The sequence below is a fragment of the Mirounga leonina genome, unplaced genomic scaffold (assembly GCF_011800145.1).
Source record: "Mirounga leonina isolate KUSES-001 unplaced genomic scaffold, KU_Mleo_1.0 Mir_101664, whole genome shotgun sequence".
NCBI lineage: Eukaryota > Metazoa > Chordata > Mammalia > Carnivora > Phocidae > Mirounga > Mirounga leonina.
In genome coordinates, this window is record NW_023270175.1 from 10,511,731 (window position 1) to 10,529,684 (window position 17,954).

General features: G+C 48.6%; 1 long non-coding RNA gene across 1 annotated transcript in view; it reads left to right on the plus strand.

Moving 5' to 3' along the window:
- Positions 1–15,279, plus strand: part of LOC118011429 — a 36,586-nt gene extending 21,307 nt beyond the window's left edge. Inside the window, exon 5 of the long non-coding RNA XR_004679465.1 lies at positions 14,965–15,279. This is a non-coding gene — a long non-coding RNA (uncharacterized LOC118011429). The remainder of the gene's footprint in view (positions 1–14,964) is intronic.
- Positions 15,280–17,954: the final 2,675 nt, after the last annotated feature.

Below are 17,954 nucleotides of genomic sequence, written 5' to 3' on the forward strand. Positions count from 1 at the left end.
TCCAAATATCTGGAAACTAGGTGAGGACGAGTTTTACCTTTCCTGTTTTACAAATGTCAAATCAAGGTTCAGAGATGATCAATAACATTTTCCACTATCATCATCCTGCTGGTTGGTGGATGTCCAGCCCAAAATAACAAAATGATAACCTGTGGGCTCTGCCTTATTACTTCCAGCTTGGGCTAACAATGATACTGGACAGGCTGAGGGAGCCTTCTCTGCAATATGTGGGGGTTAATGGCCTGGCAGAGGCAGAACTCTGGGGTTAGGAGTCCCCAGAGGGCAGGGACCCCAGCATCTAGGCCATCCTCCTTTTTTATCCTGTGCATAGCTGGGCCTTTGGGGCCTGGCCTAGCTCTCTCAGCAATACCTGGTGGTAATCCTTCCCTACAGAGAATGTGGACACAGTGGGGATTTCGCTGTCAATAACGAACATTTTCAAGTGTTGGTTCTTCAAGTAAGGGGTGGCTGAGGATGGGAGGCAGAATGGCCTTCTCTGCAGCTTGTCAAATGAAGCAATGGCTATGAAAGTGGTTTCTGAATTGTGAAAATATGGAACACACGATGGCTATTGCTATCGCCTTGTAAGTTGCATGTGTCGCTTTTCTCCCAAGACTTTTAGGAAAGATCTCAAGTATTGCTACAGTTAGGAAACTTCAAAAATCACCTTGTTTGGCTTCCTTCTGATAAGTACCTTTTTTTTTTTCTTGAAGGTAGAACCCATGGCTTATTTATCATTTCCCCCCTAGCTCCATTGAGGTATAATTGGTATACAAAAAAACCTGGAGATAATAAATATATATAATTTGGTGAGTTACGAATGGACCTAGAAGACATTATCCTAAGTGAAATAAGCTGGTCACTAGACAAATGCTGCACCATTCCTTATATTCGAGGTGTCTAAAATAGTCAAAGATATAGAAGCAGACAGTAGGGTGGTGGTTGTCAGGAGATGGGGGGGCACAGGGATGGGGGGTGTCGCTCCATGGGCATAAAGTTACAGTTATACAAGATGAGTAAGTGCCAGATATCTGCTGTAGGGCATAGTGCCAAGAGTTAACAATAGGGTATTGTGCACTTAAACAATTGATCAGTGCATTTTTTTTTTAAATGCCATTGGGTTTCCCTAAGGATCTGTCTAAGCTCGAGAAGTCACCTTTTTCATTTCCTCAGCGCTTCACGTTTCTGGGAACAATGCAGAGATGCTCCTGTGTTGGAAGTTAGAGCAGATCTCCCAAGCCAGTGTTGCCCCTGCTTTGTCAGCACTTGATTTCCTGAAAGAAGAATCTGGCATGGCCTCATGTTTATTCTTAGCTATTCTTCCCAATTTTCTGTCACTCAGAGCTGTCCGAGCCAGGGAGTTGGTGTGGGGACAGGGAATTTTGAGGCCTGGCCTGATCCCAGGCAGATATTCAGTAGCACAACACTTAACCCTAGGCCAGGCTTCTGGCACCTTCTCTTCTCTGGTAATTTGCCCCAATTCTGGAAGGAGAAAAGAGCTATAAACTCCCTCAAACACACAGAGATAGCACTAAAGCCACACACTTTATTCCCTAGGCCTTTTCTAGTGCCTTGTTTATAATTGCAACTAGCTCTAAACAGTTCTGTAATCTGGTTTCCTCGCCGCTGTACAGATTAGAAAGCAACAGGAAGAGATGTTGGAGTGGGGGATGGGGGTGGGGTGGGGAGAAGCTCAGACAAACTGACAAGGGACGTGCCCACTGAAGGCCCGATATCCTGAAAAGGGACAGAAAAACAAAATAGTATAGCACAATACAAGATGTTGCTTCTGATTACCCTGAGTTAGCTGGGAAAAAAAAGATTTGAGTGAGTTAAGAAATCTGGGAATCATGTAATATATACGTATATATTTCATGTCATCAAAAATACTGTTTAAAAATTTGGGGAGTTTAAAGGATAAGATTCCTTTATCTGCACAAATCCAGTTACTTCTAACTCTGCCCTACCTCGCCTCAACCAGAATTATGAGGTATTTACTGTCATGACATTATAATGCCTTTTTTTTTAGAGTAAGGATCTGGAAGTCCCGAGAGGGACTGAAACTAACACGCATTTTGTGAGAGAGATTCAGGCACTGAGGCAGAATGAATGCCCAAGGGGGCGGGAGTCATTCATTCTCTGATTTGGTCCGCACAGAGGTGTCCCCTTTCAGACCTCCTGGGCAGCCTCCCTCAACTGCCCGGAGTTACTTTCCCACATTTCTGCGATTGGCCCAGGCTCCGGCCTGGGACCCTCCCAGGAAGCCTGAGCTGTGTGGGAGCGCAGCCAAGGGCCTGGGGTCCCCGACAGGAAGTGACTTCAGTCCTTAAAGAAGTCGCTGCCTGCCAGCCCCCTTGTGGCGGGAACCAGCCCAGCCTATTCATCACCGGCTCTGAGGTGGAGAGCGGGGCAAGGCACAGAGGCCGCTGGTCGCGCTCGCGTGGCCTCCGGGCTTTCTGCCCCGCTGCCCCGTGAACCGGCAGGCCTTGGCCGGGAGGCGACGCTGGTTGGGCCGGGGCTTGCGGGCGGCTGTCACGTGCAAGGGCAATCACCACCCCCCTCCCCGCCCCCCGCCTTGTGCTGGTCATTTAAGAGTCTGGCCTCACCCTTGTGCCAGCAGGAAGGTCTGTTTGGCTCGCTGTTCTCCCCGAGCCCCCATCCATCCCGTGACACAGAGTATGCTTGACTTGGCTCAGAGCAAAGAAAGAAACAGCGAGGCTGCTGAGCCCATAGAGCTGTCGGAAGCAGGTCTCACTTGGCCCTTGGAATTGTAATGCCTTGGCTCGGCCTTTTGCCGCCCTTCCCGCTTTCCCTGTTCTGGCCCTTAACGTGCTCCAGCGAGGGCTGGTGGCTAATTGGGAACTGCACTGCACCCACCATCGGAGGGGAGGGGGGGATGATTCTTTGGGCGGTAGAACTACTAAGCAGGGCACTAAAATGGGGTCGAGCACTGCGCAGGGACTCAGGCCGACCATGCTGTGGTCCCGCATCAGCCGGGGACCGCTGTGTGATCTTAGATCTCATAGCCATCTGCCTGAGCGGGTGGGGGCGATGCTTCTCGGAGAGGACGCCTAAGCTCTAAGCACGAAACCTTCCATCCTCTTTCCTTTTCAGACAGACAGAAACCTCTTGGTCCATCCCCGAGAGTGTCTTCTCTTTTTTCCCTTGGTACCCATGTTCCCCTTCACGGGAGCCTCGCTTTGGGTGAAGTCGTTGTTAACCGATTTCTTTTGGAGGCTGCCCTGGGAATAGGGAAAGATTGTTTAGAGAAGCGTAAGTGCTGGGGGTTTTGACTTTGGAACTGCCGTCTGGAATTCAGGATGAATAGTTAGTGTAGTCCCATCTGGAATTTCAATCACGGAGTCACAGGGAGAGGAGCCCAGCTCCCCGTCCGTGACGCAGTGAGATTGGCCGCTCGACCACTCAGCCTCAGTTTGCTCTCTAGCAAGTGATGGGGGGGCACAGAAGGAATATGCCGTACCATCACCTCTCGTACTCAGCCGTGCCCAGAAAAAGCAGGGGAGTGCCTGCGGAGGGTGAGGCAGCAGGCTTGGACACGGATACCCAGCAAGTGACCGACTGTATTCAGTGCCCACTGCTGGGCAACTGAGCCAGGCATTATGGAGTAGGGAGACTAAGAGGACAGCTTTCTTCAAACAAACCCTACCTGTTCTTGCTTTTGGGTCTCCATCAAGTTGTTTTCTCCAATTGGCATGCCCTCCTTCTCCTCTTAGCTTATGCGAAATCCTGCCCATCCAGCAAGTCCCACCTCTTCCGCTAAGTTCAGCACACTTTTCCTGAGGACTCCCACTTACCCAGCCCTCTTTGGGGGCATACACAGATGAAGAAAGGCTTAGTCCCTATCCTCAGGCGGACCGAGCTCTATCATCCTGTTTGCTTCACTCTCGTTCCTTTCTCCTCTCTGGCTGAAACTTAAGCCCTCTGAGGGCGCTGGCTGTGTTTCGAGGGTCCCACAACCGCTCCAAGTTGGGCGAGTCACTAGAAGGACTCACAAGCCACAACAGCAGGTTTTATCCGCAGCTCAGGTTTTCACAGCGAAGGATTCAGAGATAGGCGGCTGGAAAATGTAGGCCTCAGCCAGGCCCGGGCTTTTAGGTTCTTCCCCATCGAGGGCGACCCAGCAGCAACTAGCAGCAAACTACAGGGACACCTGTGACATGTCTCTGCCCAGGAGAGCCTGCTCAAGCCTCAGGGTCTGAGGCTTCTATGCAACACAGCTCAGGATTCCAGCATCGAAACCAGGTACATCATGGATCTTGTTAGACAATTCTGAGAGGTCCTCATACAACTTGCGCCATTGCTCTGGGCATACAAAACAACATCATCAGTCAGAGACATAGAGAACCTTCTGAGGGCCATGCTCCCAGGGGTGGGTCCAGGGTCACTTATGATTCGAGGCTCCCCTGGGGACATGCAAGGAGTGATAAACAAGACCTTCTGCATTAATGTTCTCTTCTAAGCTGTGTCTTCTCCATTTCCCATATCCTCTCAGAAGATCCTCTTGGCACAGAGTCACGCCAGACCTGAGCTCCCCTCTGAGCTCAAGACTCGCGTATATTTCACCATCTACCTGCCATGTCCGGTCCCATAAGCGTTGGCACCCCCACCCGTCAGAATCTGCACTCGAATCCCTTAGCCTGCTCTTCTCCGTCTCAGGAACTGTCAGCATCGTTCGCGCTGTTGCTCAAGCGCTGGAGTCAGGCTGTGATCCTTGACTCTTTTCTGCTTACCTCCCACAGCCAGTCAGGGATTCCCAATGGCTCTAACTCTGAGGCACATCCCAGATGTAACTACCTCTCATTCTCTCAGCCACCCTCGTCTAGAGCACCATCAGCTTTCATCTGGATTACTCGCCTTCTAAGTGTTTCTGTTTGTCTCCCTGATGGCCTGTTCCCCACTCACCACCCAGAGTGATCCTTCAGAGTGTAATACCAGGTATGTCACTGCTATTCACAACCTCTGATGGCTTCTCAACAGGCTTGGATTAAAATTCAAACCTTGTAGTCCGCTGCTCACTCATCGTGCTCTAGCCTCACACCAGTGAGTGGATCGGTTTCCTCCTCACGTGATCTGCCTTCTTCCAGGACTGTTCTTCCCCTAACCCTTCAAACGCTTTACGTTTTTTTTTTTTTTAAGATTTATTTATTTATTTATTTAAGTCAAAACCCCCAGCACTTACGCTTCTCTAAATAATCTTTCCCTATTCCCAGGGCAACCTCCAAAAGAAAGGGGCAGAGGGGGAGAGAGTCGCAAGCAGACTCCACGCTGAGCATGGAGCCCCGATGTGGGGCTCTATCTCATGACCCTGAGATCATGACCTGAGCTGAAACCAAGAGTGCCACCCAGGTGCCCCTCACATGCTTTACGTTTTACTTCCACTGTCATTCCCTCACGGAGACCTTCTCTGACCACCCTATCTAAGGCAGCCTTGCCCCTCCCCTCATCTGAAATCATGATTATTGATTTATGTATTTGTTGTCATGCAACACTGCCTAGAATGGAAGCTCATGAGAGAAGACCCTCCTTTTTTTTTTTTTTTTTGTCTTGCCCACAGTAGTAGCTCTAGCCCCCGGCACCATGCCAAATTCAGAGTAGGGATTCAGGAATATTTGTTGATGAGCGCAGTAGGTAATTAATCAGTAATCAGCATGTGATTACGAACTGGTCTCTGCCCTTAAAGGTTTACATTCTACTGAAGAGTTGAGTAGGAAAAAGCGAAATCTACAGAAAACTTCTATGCTTTCTGGCATCCAACATAGGACAGGTCAGCGTCCTGGGCAGGAGACACTAGCAACCGATGGGCAGTATCACACAGCTGACGTCTACCCAGCCCAGCGTTCTCTTTGACTGGCTTCGAGGGGCTGTTTGAGGGGAGGTGCCGGCAGCCTGGAAATTCCAAATGGAAGACAAAGATCGTGGGAGCTGAGGTCTTTGCCAGAGGAGCAGCCCCAACTATGCTTGCCCCGGGCCTCTGGCTTCTTCAGAGCCTGGCCGTGTGGGTCTCGAGAGATCCTGTGGATGGTCTGATATTGTTTAATAAATTTCTGTTCTGCTTAAACTAGTCAGAGTGGATTCTGTAGTTTGCAACTAAGAATCTATTCTATCTAATCGGTTGAGAAAAAAAAAAAAAAGGTTGAAAATCAGAATCCTGGGGCGCCTGGGTGGCTCAGACGGTTAAGCATCTGCCTTTGGCTCAGGTCATGACCCCCCAGCGTCCTGGGATTGAGACCCACATCGGGCTCTCTGCTCAGCGGGGAGCCTGCTTCTCCCGCTCCCTCTGCCTGCCGCTCCCCCTGCTTGTGCTCTCTCTCTCTCCCTCTCTATCAAATAAATAAAATCTTAAAAAAAAAAAGAAAATCAAAATCCTGACTCGTAACCGACATTGAAGCTTGAATGAAAAATGTTAAAATTATACGGACATGGGAGGCATTGCTTCAAAACCGAACCAATACACATAACTGTATCAAAGTGACATGCCAAGTTTGAGGCGGAGTAATTTATTTAGTCATATGCCTGGGGAAAATTGTTTATGTTTTATGTGTTTGTAAAGCACCATTAAAAAAAACGAGCATCTGCTTCTTTAAGTTTTATGCTATTATAGTCCAGTGTAATTTTTATTACCAGTGTATCAGTTACTAAATTCAAAGAGACTTAAATTATTTTAAAAAGGCAAAACTAAACTGCAGCATGAAAGAGACTTTTAAAATATTTTATTTTATTATTTTTTAAAAAGGTTTTATTTATTTATTTGACAGAGAGAGACACAGTGAGAGAGGGAACACAAGCAAGGGGAGTGGGAGAGGGAAAAGCAGACTCCCATCTGAGCGGGGAGCCTGATGCGGGGCTCGATCCCAGGACCCTGGGATCATGACCTGAGCCGAAGGCAGACGCTTAATGACTGAGCCACCCAGGCACCCCGAGACTTTTAAAATATTTTAAAAATGCAAAACTAAACTGCAGCATTAAAAGTGGTAATTTGGGTGATATAAAACTATAAACAAAAGCAAGGAAGAGATTACCATAAAAATCAGCCTAGTGGTTAATTTTAGGATTGGGCTATATGCATCAGGCTTCTGAAGCAGCTAGTGAAGTTCTATTTCTTGATGTAGATGATTATAAAAAGGTATTTACTTTATAATACCCTTATCAAGATCTATGGTTTTCTATATGTTATAGTTTGCAACTAAAAATGGTTAAAAAATGAGCATATCAACTACTCAAATGTGAATTATTTTTGTGTAGATGTCCCTGTGTGTTTTCATTTTAGCATCTCTTAAGACTTTGTTATGGATTTTTGTCTCTGGGAACAAGTGAGTTCTTATATAAGTTTAACAGAGAGCATAAAACATATATCATTTCTTATAATCAAAATCATACGAATGAAAACAAAACACCATTTTTCCCCCTATCAAATTGGCAAAGACTTAAAAAGATGTTATTATTTAGTGTTGGCGAAAATATGAAGAGACGGGTACTTACGTGCCCTGCTGGTAGCCATGTAAATGAGTACGATTTTTCTAGTAAGCCATTTTGTGGTCCAGAACAAGGGCCTTAAAAATATTCACACTTGTTTTTTACCCTGTGAACGGAGTTCTAGGAATTTTATGTTGAGGAAATGATCGGAGATGTTCAAGAAAATAAACGTGCAAGGATGTTCTTACAGCAGCTTTGTAATAGCGACGTCTTGGAAGCAGGAGGAATGTTGACCAGTGGGGAAGTAGTAACATCCCCAAGTGAAATAGTATGCAGCCATCAAGATGATGCTTTGGAACATAGACACATAGAATGGTGATGATGATGATGCTGGTGGCCAACATTTATTGATCACTTACTATTTGCTGGGGACTCTTAAACCTCTTTACCTGAATTCTCTCATCCTTGCAACACTTGGGTAGAGTAATTTATTTAGTCTAGTAGTATCTCATTTTATTTAGTGAGTAGTATCTCATTTTGCAGATGAGAAAACTGAGGTTCAGAAAGGTTCTGTAACTTACCCAAGCAACAGGGCCAGGGCCTGAATCCAGGCCTGGATACTGGCATTTTCAGAAAGGCTGTTAACAGTACTAATATTTAGGTGGTGGGAGTAGAGTGATTCTTATTTTCTACTTTATATTTTCCTTTATGGTCGAAATTTTATAAAAGGCGCACTTATCAATATTGCAACCAGGAAACAAGAGGAGCTCCTGCCAGATATTCCTGCCACACAGGGAAACGCTCTCTGACTTCTAGTGGAAGTGTCCAGGAATGGGAGTAGGGCCAAGAGTCTTGAGGCAGGAAATACTAAATTGTTTCCTTGGGCTCGGCTTCTCGGGCTCCCTGACTAGTCCAGGTTTTTCCTCAGAACACTGACTGCCACCTAACTACAGACTGGCAAGCAGCTGCCTTGGTCTGGGTTCCTTGCTTCTGTACAAGTGGAATCTGGCTGAGGACAGGAAGGGCATGTGGACAGTGACAAAGGGCAGGAACTGTCTGCTTTCTGAATGTTCTTTTTTTTTTTTTTTAGATTTTATTTATTTATTTGAGAGAGAGAGAGACAGCGAGAGAGGGAACACAAGCAGGGCGAGTGGGAGAGGGAGAAGCAGGCTCCTCTCGGAGCAGGGAGCCCAACGTGGGGCTCGATCCCAGGACCCCGTGATCACGATCTGAGCCAACACTGCACCGACAGAGCCACCCAGGCGCCCTGCTTTCTGAATTTTCTGCTAAAACTGCCTTCCCTAAATTCTTGCATTTCACACTGCTTGCCTGAGAGCTGTGCGTTAGGCAGCAGGAGCTCTGATTGGGCGCTTCTGTATCCTTCGCTGCCACCTCAGCCTTCATGCCAGGGGTCAGGTAGCCTCCTTCTGGCTCTGGGTAGGAACAACCTTGGTTAGTCCAGGAGGACTTGCGGCTCCCAGTGGGTCACCGTGACTTCGTCCTGTATCAGCTGCATCCCCTTCCACCGGGTCTCAACCAATCTCTTCCCCAGACTTGGATCTTCTGAGGGAAGACAAGGCAAGAAAACACAGTAGACCCAGCATGAACCCTTCTCCAGGCCCGGGAAAGGCTTATTCAAGAACCTGCCTTCCTAAGAACAAATCAGTATATGGAAGAAAGACACTCGGGGAGTTTGCCCCAAGGTTAACTGCGAGACCTGGAAATGAAACCTCGCTCTCCTGCTTCTTAGGCCCCCCTGTGCTGTCTATATTTAGCCAAGCTGCCCTGAGCCTTGTCCACCTTGTCTGAGCGCCAAAGTAGGCACACAGTTTGCTCATAAACATTCCTGTGCTTGCCAGCTCACGCCTGCCAAGCATTTAGATGTTGGTTTCAAAATGCGAGCCTCCCCCTGCACCCAGGTCCCAGGGCCTGCAGGGAATACACACCAGGGGCTCAACAGCCTGAGTTTTTCCCGAAGCCAAGTGACCTCAGCCAAATGGCCTAAAATGAAAGGCGTGTCTCTCACTGCTTCATCTTGGCAGGGGCTCAGCGAATGACTCCCTCTCAGACCCACTGTTCCTGGTCACAGTTCTTTGAGTGTGTTGACCTACTTTCTCCCCTTCAGAGGGAAGACAGAAACCAATACATGTCTCCAGCGAGTACTCTTGCTTTCAGGAACATGGATTCTGTCTTCTGCCCCCTGGTCCTTCCCATGCTCCATTATCACTCTGCCCTAAGCACTTGGAGCATGACTGCATCAGAACCCTGAGTGTTGCTTACTGTCCCCATTATACAGCTGTGTTCTCAGAGATGGCGTGCCCCACACATCCCAGGGACAGGGAGGGGGCAGAGCCTGCCCAGCCTGCCTTTCCCTGCCACAGCTCATTGTTAAGTGGCACAAACTGCATCGAAGTTGCTTCTGCCTCAGAATCTTCTGGAAATCACCGGGGGGGGGGGGTGTCTCTGATTTTGGCCACCTTATACCATGTGCCTGGACTCATTATGGACTGAGAGACATTCAGCTGGAGACCCCAGGCTTGACTCTTTAGTATACCTTTGGTGTGGGCCTCCAGGAAAAGTCTTGGGGGGCTCAACTCTTTAGTCACCTTGACAGAACCCCTCTTTGGACAGTGTGTACAGGTGACTCTCAAATACCCACACGGAGATTTTCTATGGTGACTCGATCATTGTAGACTCTTTACCCTTCCCAGTCCGCACGCTCTTGCCCACCTCCTCTAGCCGTTGGCCGGATTCAGCTTGGAAAATATATACTCGTTTTAATGTCAAGCTGAGAAAAGTTAATTAGAGGCATAAATCTGCCGGGGTTCCGAGGAAGGGTGTGGATGGGTCACATCATGTATTTGAGTGCCTTTTGGATTATCGGCTGGCTTTAATAACCCGCCACATCCATCCTCCATGACCACGGGTGAGTGAGTGTATCTTGGTTAGCTCCACTATCCCTGGGGGTACTTTGTCTCCTTTCTTCCCCCCTCATCCCTGTGTGCAGGGCAGATAATAACCTGCCTGCCTTCTAGCATCCTATCACTTTTCATTTACATCGGGTAACTTGGGATTTTAAAAAAAGGTTCTGGGTCTTTTTTACCAGCTCCAAAATCCTATCGGAGTCCTAGTGGCCCCCAGCTGGGCCCGGCTTAGGGCGAGGCCTCCCTCAGGAGAGCGGAGCCGGCAGCAGGTGGTGAGGCGGGGTGTGGCCAGGGTCTCTGCTTCTCGGGGACCTTCCAGCCTTGTGGCCCCAAAGGGGCTGTCCCTCCCGCCCCCCCCCAATCATCCGGGTGGGAGGCAGCATGAGAGTGAACCACCACCGGAGCTCCGCATTCCCAGAACCAGAGAGAGGAGGGGGCCGACGGGATGGGGCTGAGGACGAACTGCAGGCAGCGGATGGAAAGGGTGACATTGCCAAGGAGGTGAACGATGGGGACGGGGTGGGGGGGCAATCGTGAGAGTTATTACCTTAGCGTATGTCTCCGAGTTGCCCCAGGACCCTGAAGTGAGAGGAGCCCAACTGGCAGAGCGGAGAGAAGGCTTCGGCCGCATCAGAGAGAGCGCGCTGTCCTAGAAAACGCCCCGTCAGGCGGGAAATGGGCTTTGTCGCCGCTCTGTCACGGGGTGGCAGCAGCCACCTGCGGCTTCCCAGCGCTTGAAATGTGACTAGGGTGCCCGAGGCACTGGATTTTTAATTTAATTTTCTTTGAATGAATTTAAGTGTCCCGAGCCGCACGTGGCTGGTGGCTATCCAGCGGGGGGGGGGGGCGGTTGCAGCTCCGATGACGGGGTGGGCAGTAGGGGGACCCCAGGCGACCGGAAGCCGGCTGCCACGGCGGTTCACGGCCGCCCCTGGCATTCGTCCCGGTTGGTTGGCCGCTGACTACCTCTGCAGCCTGGGACAAGTTACGTCCCCTCTGTGAGCCCGTTGTCCCACCTGGGAGATGGAGAGCAGAGCCGCGCTGACCGCGCAGAGGGCTACCGGAGGCACTGAGTGCATGTGGACCTTGTCACCAGGTGCCTGGCATCCACGGAGCTCCCCGGAAATGGTTGCGGGGGCGACGCCTTGTGTCAAGGTGTCATGACGTTTACCTTATGACATCTTATTTTCCTGTGCCTTGGCCCTAGTCACCGGACACCGAGAAATCAGCCCTACCTTGCCAGTGCCTCGAGGCATGAGGATAATGGCCTGTGCCCCGACTGACTCCCTTGAGCGCCCCGGCAAAAGATCCGTTATTTGATTTTGGAACTTTATTGTGTCTGAGCTTTGCATGAAATGAGATTTGAAAATGAAAGAAAGGGTGAAATAGTCAAGGTCAGAGTAGTAACATGAAAAAAATCACAGGCCCCACAGGCCCCATTTCCCATCCATTGAACAGGCATTTATTTACTGAATCTATACTGAGAGACTAGTGCTTACAAGCACAGACTCTGGGCTTGTATCCACTACTTACTAGCTGTGTGACCTTGGGCAAGTTACTCAACCCTCTCTGTCTCTATTTCCTTATTTGTCAGTGGAGCATAATAATAGTACCAATCTTTCAGGTTGTTGTGAAGAATCAATACATGTAAAGCACTTACGGACTTACTTGGCACTGATGAGCACTTGATAAATATTGGCTGATGTGATTACTATATGCTGGTACCACGATCGGGGCACTTTAAAGGGACCCCGGTGGCAGCAGTGAGGGGCAAGACTGGCGGCAGAGTTACCAGCTAAGAGACGATTGTGGTATTCCAGGCATGAGATGATGAGATCGAGGGACTGATGGACCTATTGCAGGGACGGAAAGGTGGGGAATGGCACTGGAGATGTTAAGAGGTCCGATCCACTGATGAAGAAGGGATAGAGGATACGGAAGGAGGACCACTTTTGGAGAGCAGACGTCTATGTGGTCATTTCGGGACACATTGGGTTTATGAAGACAGTCTGGTAGTGGTTCTGGAACTCAGGGAAGAAAGAGGTTAGGATTAGGGGTACAAATGCGGAAGACCTTAGAACTCTGTGTCAGGCCCTCTTATTTCTCTTTCTCCACTTTCTTCCGAGGTGATTCCCATTGTTTTCCATGCCATCTTTAGGCTGATGAATTTGTTTTCAAACTTCCATCTCTAGCCCTGACCACCTGACTAATGTCTAGACTTCTATATACAGCCAGCTACTTAGGATCTCCAGCTGGATGACTAACACACATCTCAAATTTAATATGTGCAAACCCCTATTCTTAAATCCATCCCCACCCCCACTCACTCCTCCCTCAGTCTTCCAGTCGTAGTGAATGGTACCCACCATCTACCTAGTTGCTCAAGCCCCAAAACCTAAGGGTCACATGCTCTGGTTGTTTCTTCAGGTCACTTTTGTAGGCATCCCTTCCTCTGCCCACCCCTTTAGAATCTCCTTTTACTCTTCAGGCTCTCCTTGAAGTGATGCTAAGACCATACATTTCCTATGGCTTCAAGCATCCGTTCCCTGACTCATTCATTCTGCAAATATCCATCAAGCACCTGCTAGGTACTGTGCCGAATGCTAGAGATTCAGTAGGAGCAAGGAACCGAGAGGCACCACGCCCATGGAGTTTGTATTTGAGGGGTGGGGAAGACGTGTAATAAACAAACTGATAAATGAAACATGATTTCAGATGATAGTAAGGGAGATAATAAAACAGGGTGACGTGATGAGACACTGACCAAGGTCAGGGCCTACTTAGTCGGGATGACCAGGGAAGGCCTCTCTGAGGAGCTGACATTGGAGCTGAGACGTGGATGATGGGAGAACATTGTAGGCAGGTGCAAAGACCCTCAAGAGGGGAGAAATTATAGGAGCCTAGCAAATGGGGATAACAAGATGGGCTAAGATTAGAGATTTAGGCAATGGCTCTATCTTATTAGGTCAAAGTAAAGAGCTTAGATATATACACAGTGCAACTAAAAGCTCTTGGAGGGTTTTGAAGCAGGGAGACGGATATGGCATGATTTCCATTTTTAAAAGTTGGCTCTGGCTGTTGTGTGGAGAATGGCCTTTACAAGCTGGGAGACCAGGGAGGAGACTGTTGCTTTGATCCAGGAGAGACAGCAGTGGCTGGGATTACATGGGAGGCCAAGGCCAAGGAGAGAAGGAGGAGCGAGAGATGGGCATGTTAATCAGGGATCAGACTGGTGGAATTCGTGGGATGAGGGATGGGAGAGGAGGGGGAGGAAGGAATCAAAGGTCCTAGCCCAGTACCTGGCAGGTGCTCGGTGAATATTTGCGGAATGAGTGAGCCATCCTCCAGCCAGGGTGGAGGTTGCTGAGGCCACGGGAAAGGTTATGGTCTTAGCATCACTTCAAGGAGAGCCTGAAGAGTAAAAGGAGATTCTAAAGGGGGTGGGCAGAGGAAGGAATGCCTACAAAAGTGACTTGAAGAAACAACCAGAGTGGTAGGAGGAGGAACAGGGAAGTGTGATGTTACAGAAGCCAGCCCCGCTTCCCTCTCCAGAAGTAACCAATTCTAACAGATGGGTGGGTATCCTTCCAAATCATCTTCTATGTATTTACATACATTCACAAATGTTTATATTACATGCATATGTAGTTTTTTTGGTTTTTATATAAATGAGCTCATAGTACATGCATTATTCTTTCACTTGCTTTCTTAAAAAAAATAACAGCTTTATTGAGCTACAATTCACATACCATACAATTCACACATTTAAAGTGTACAATTCAGTGGTTTTGTAGTATATTCACAGATCTGTGCAACCACTGCCATAGTTCATTTTTAGAACGTTTTCATCGCCTCCGGAAGAAACCCTGTTTCCTTTAGAAGGATCACTCCCTTATCACCTGCCCCCTCCCCCCAATCCGAAGCGACCACTGATCTCCTTTCTGTTTCTACAGATTTGCCTCTTCTGGGCTTTCATATAAACGGGAGCATATCCTCTGTGGTCTTTTGTGACCGGCTTCTTTCACTGAGCACCACGTTTTCAAGGGTCCTTTATGTGGTAGCATAAACCAGAATGTCCTTTCTTTTTATTGCCAAGTAATATTCTATTGTATGTATAGACCACACTGGGTTTAGCCATTTATCAGTTGGTGGACACTGGGTTGTTTCCTACTTTTGGCTATTGTGAATAACATCGTTACGGACACTCGATGACAAGTGTCTGTATGGACACACATTTCCATGTCCCTTGAGTGTCTACCTAGGAGTGGAATTGCCAGGCCATGTGATAATCTATGGTTGACATTTTGAAGAACTGCTGGACTGTCTTCCGAAGTCACTGTAACCTCCAGTCATTCTACACCCCCACCAGTAGTCTCCGAAGGTCCCAGCTGCTCCGCATCGTCACAAACGCTTGTCAGTGTCTACCCTTCTGATGATAGCCACGCTAGGGGTGTGATATCACTTACTTTTCTAGGTAACGTGCCTTGAATGTTTTTCCATATTGGCACGTATCGATCTCTCGTGCACTGAACTGCTGCGTAATATTTCAGAGACCACTCTTTTCGAGACGCTCCTGTCTATATCACTGTGTTCTGTCCTCCCCCAGGGCGCAGCAGCCTGGAGGTGGGAATGGCCGTGCTGGATGACCGCATCGATCCGGATTTGGAAGTTGTGAGGCAGCTAAGGCAGGAGGATGAGGTGAAGAACGGTGTTGCTGGTTTATGGTGAGAGGGTACTTGAAGTGAGTTACCAACCCTGGCACATATCGGTCCTGGTAAGTGACAGTGACGAGGAACTGCAGTGTTGACTACAGCGTAGTGCCAGACCCTAAAAGCAGGTTTTGCAGGAGAGCAGAGAGCTAGTTTTTTGTCTTGTTTTGCACTTACCCATTTCCTCTGTTGAGTTCGTTTCTTCCCTCCTTCTTTCCTTTCTTCCTTCCTTCTTCCCTCCTTCCTTCCTCCCTCCCTCCCTTCCTTCCTCCCTCCCTTCCTTCCTCCCTGCTTCCTTCCTTTCTAAGATTGCATTGTTCACTGCCTTGTCTTTTCAGATGATTCAGAACATAATAGGACCTTGTTTTGGGACTCAGAGTGGCCATTCTGACCGTCTGCTTTTGCCCTGGACCTCTGAGGCATGTAGGAATATGTCTTTCTCCATTAAATGGGTCCCAGATTTCTGTGCTTTTGAAATTCCATCTGCTTCAGCTTCCAGCTTTACTCGTTTTGGTGTCAGAGACTGCGATCAGCGTTAGTCTAGGTTCTTCTAATACACAGGTTTTTGACCAGGGACTGACCTCATGCATCTCCTATGAAGTTTCTGGGTTTCATGATAGCAATTTTACCTGCTATTTAGATGGGGTTTTTTCTCTTTTAGATTTGTGGTTACATTATGGTAGAGGTTATGAGGAATCTGATCTCCAGAGAAGGGTTGGTGCCTCTTTAATTTGATACAAGCTATTTTGGGTGGGCGAGTTTTCCAGCATTGAAGAATGTCAATGAATAAGTTTGTGTTCATCTTACCCACATTTTTTTTTTAAGATTTTATTGATTTATTTGACAGAGAGAGACACAGCGAGAGAGGGAACACAAGCAGGGGGAGTGGGAGAGGGAGAAGCAGGCTTCCCGCGGAGCAGGGAGCCCGATGCGGGGCTCGATCCCAGGACCCTGGGATCATGACCTGAGCCAAAGGCAGACGCTTAATGACTGAGCCAGCCAGGCGCCCCTAGCCACACTCTTTTTAATGGTAGGGACCTGCCCTGTTTAATACAGCAACCACTAGCTCCATGTGGCTTTTACAACTCAAATAGAAATTAAATGAGTAAATCAAATTACAAATTCAGTGCCTCAGAAGTAGTGGCCACATTTCAAGTTCTCAGTAGTCGTGGGTGGTGAGGGGCTACCCTCCTGGAGAGAGCAGATATCGAATGTTTCCATTATCACAGATGGTCCTATTGGACAGCAGTGGTCTCGTCTCTGAGCCAATCTCCTCTTGGGTTTCACCTTCCCAGACAGGAGAGTCTCCTGCTTTTAGCAGCAGCTACATTCATCCTAGCCCGCAATACCCCCTGACCTCCCACCCCTGATCGGGTCACCTGTCCTCTGTCAGCGTGCTAGTCTCCTGTTGTTGCTGGCCTACATGCCTTGGCTCATGCCCCCCTCCTCCGTCTTCAGAGCCAGTGCAGAGTATCTTCAGATCTCTCTCACACTCTCTGACCTCTGCTTTCAGAGTCACACTGCCTTCTCGGACTCTCACCCTCCTGCCTCTCTCTTATATGAACTCTGGCATTTGATCAGACCCACCTGGATAATCCAGGACCATCTCCCCATCTCAGTATCCTTAACGTAATCACACCTGCAAAGTCCCTTTTACTATGTAAGGTAACCTATTCACCGTTCCCGAGGACTAGGACATTGGACGTTTTTTTTTTTGGGGGGGGGGTCATGATTTTCAGCCTACCATAATGGGCAGTGGTCTCCAGTGGCATCTTGTTTTCCTTGAGGACCAGGGCTGCACAAAGTATGCCACACACTGATGTCCTGAGCTTTTACACAAAGGGAGGAGAGTGTTTTAAAATCTTATTTTCTGCCACCGTCCCATCTGGAAATACCAAATTTTGGTGGTTCTGACTCCTCAAAATACGATCCTGTGAATATAGTAGCATTGGAGTATCTTAGAGGCAAGACAGATCCACAGCTAACTCCATGTCCTGTCGGAGTGTTTGCCCCACTCTAACACAGACTCCATTTTAGGGCTGCTCTCGATACCAGCCTCTCTCCTCTCTGTCTCTGTCTCCGTCTGTCTCCCTGTCTCCCTCTGTCTCTCTCTTTCGTGCGTGCGCGCACGCGCACACATACACACACACACACACACCAAAAAAACACAACAACCTGAGAGCTTTCTATATTAACCAAGGCAAAGCCACCTGAGCTTCTTTTCCCAGAAAAGGGAGGCAGATGAAAGCCTGAGTCATTGCTAGGAGCAGCAACAGCAGAAACCAGTGCAAAATTGGTCTTCTATTTTCAGTCCGGACAAGACGGCATAGACTCATTTCTCCTTGCTCCTCCCCACTAAGTATAACTATAAATCCTAGAAATAATTCAAGAGGCAACCGAAGAAGAATTCCAAAAGGTGTAAAGAGGAAGGCAGAATGGTTAGGGACCCCAGGACTGGAGGAGCATCCTAGTAGCAAGGCACCTTATGACTTCCTGCCCAACAGAAGAAGCTGAACCAGGCCCAGCATTTCCTAGCCCCCAGCCTAGCAACAGGAGGTGGCTCAGGTAGGCAGCTTCTTCCTCGGGTTTGAAAGGGAGTCCTGCTGACAACATCAGTGGGCCTGGCAACTCCAGCAAAGGGAATCTAGCAGGGAGCCCCTCTGACACTCAGCAGCCGGGGCTGCTGGCCAGTCTGGCACCAGGCCAGACTCCTTTCCCTTACCACAAGATACGGTGCAGCCGGGCCATCATCAAGGGCAAATCCGGCCACAGCAAATACTCTGGCCCAGGAAGCCTGTTTGGGCCCGTGGTCCTGAGAGTGCCCTCTCCCTATGAGAGATACCAGGATGCTATACAGCATGGGCAAGGGAGGTTCCACCAGAGCAAG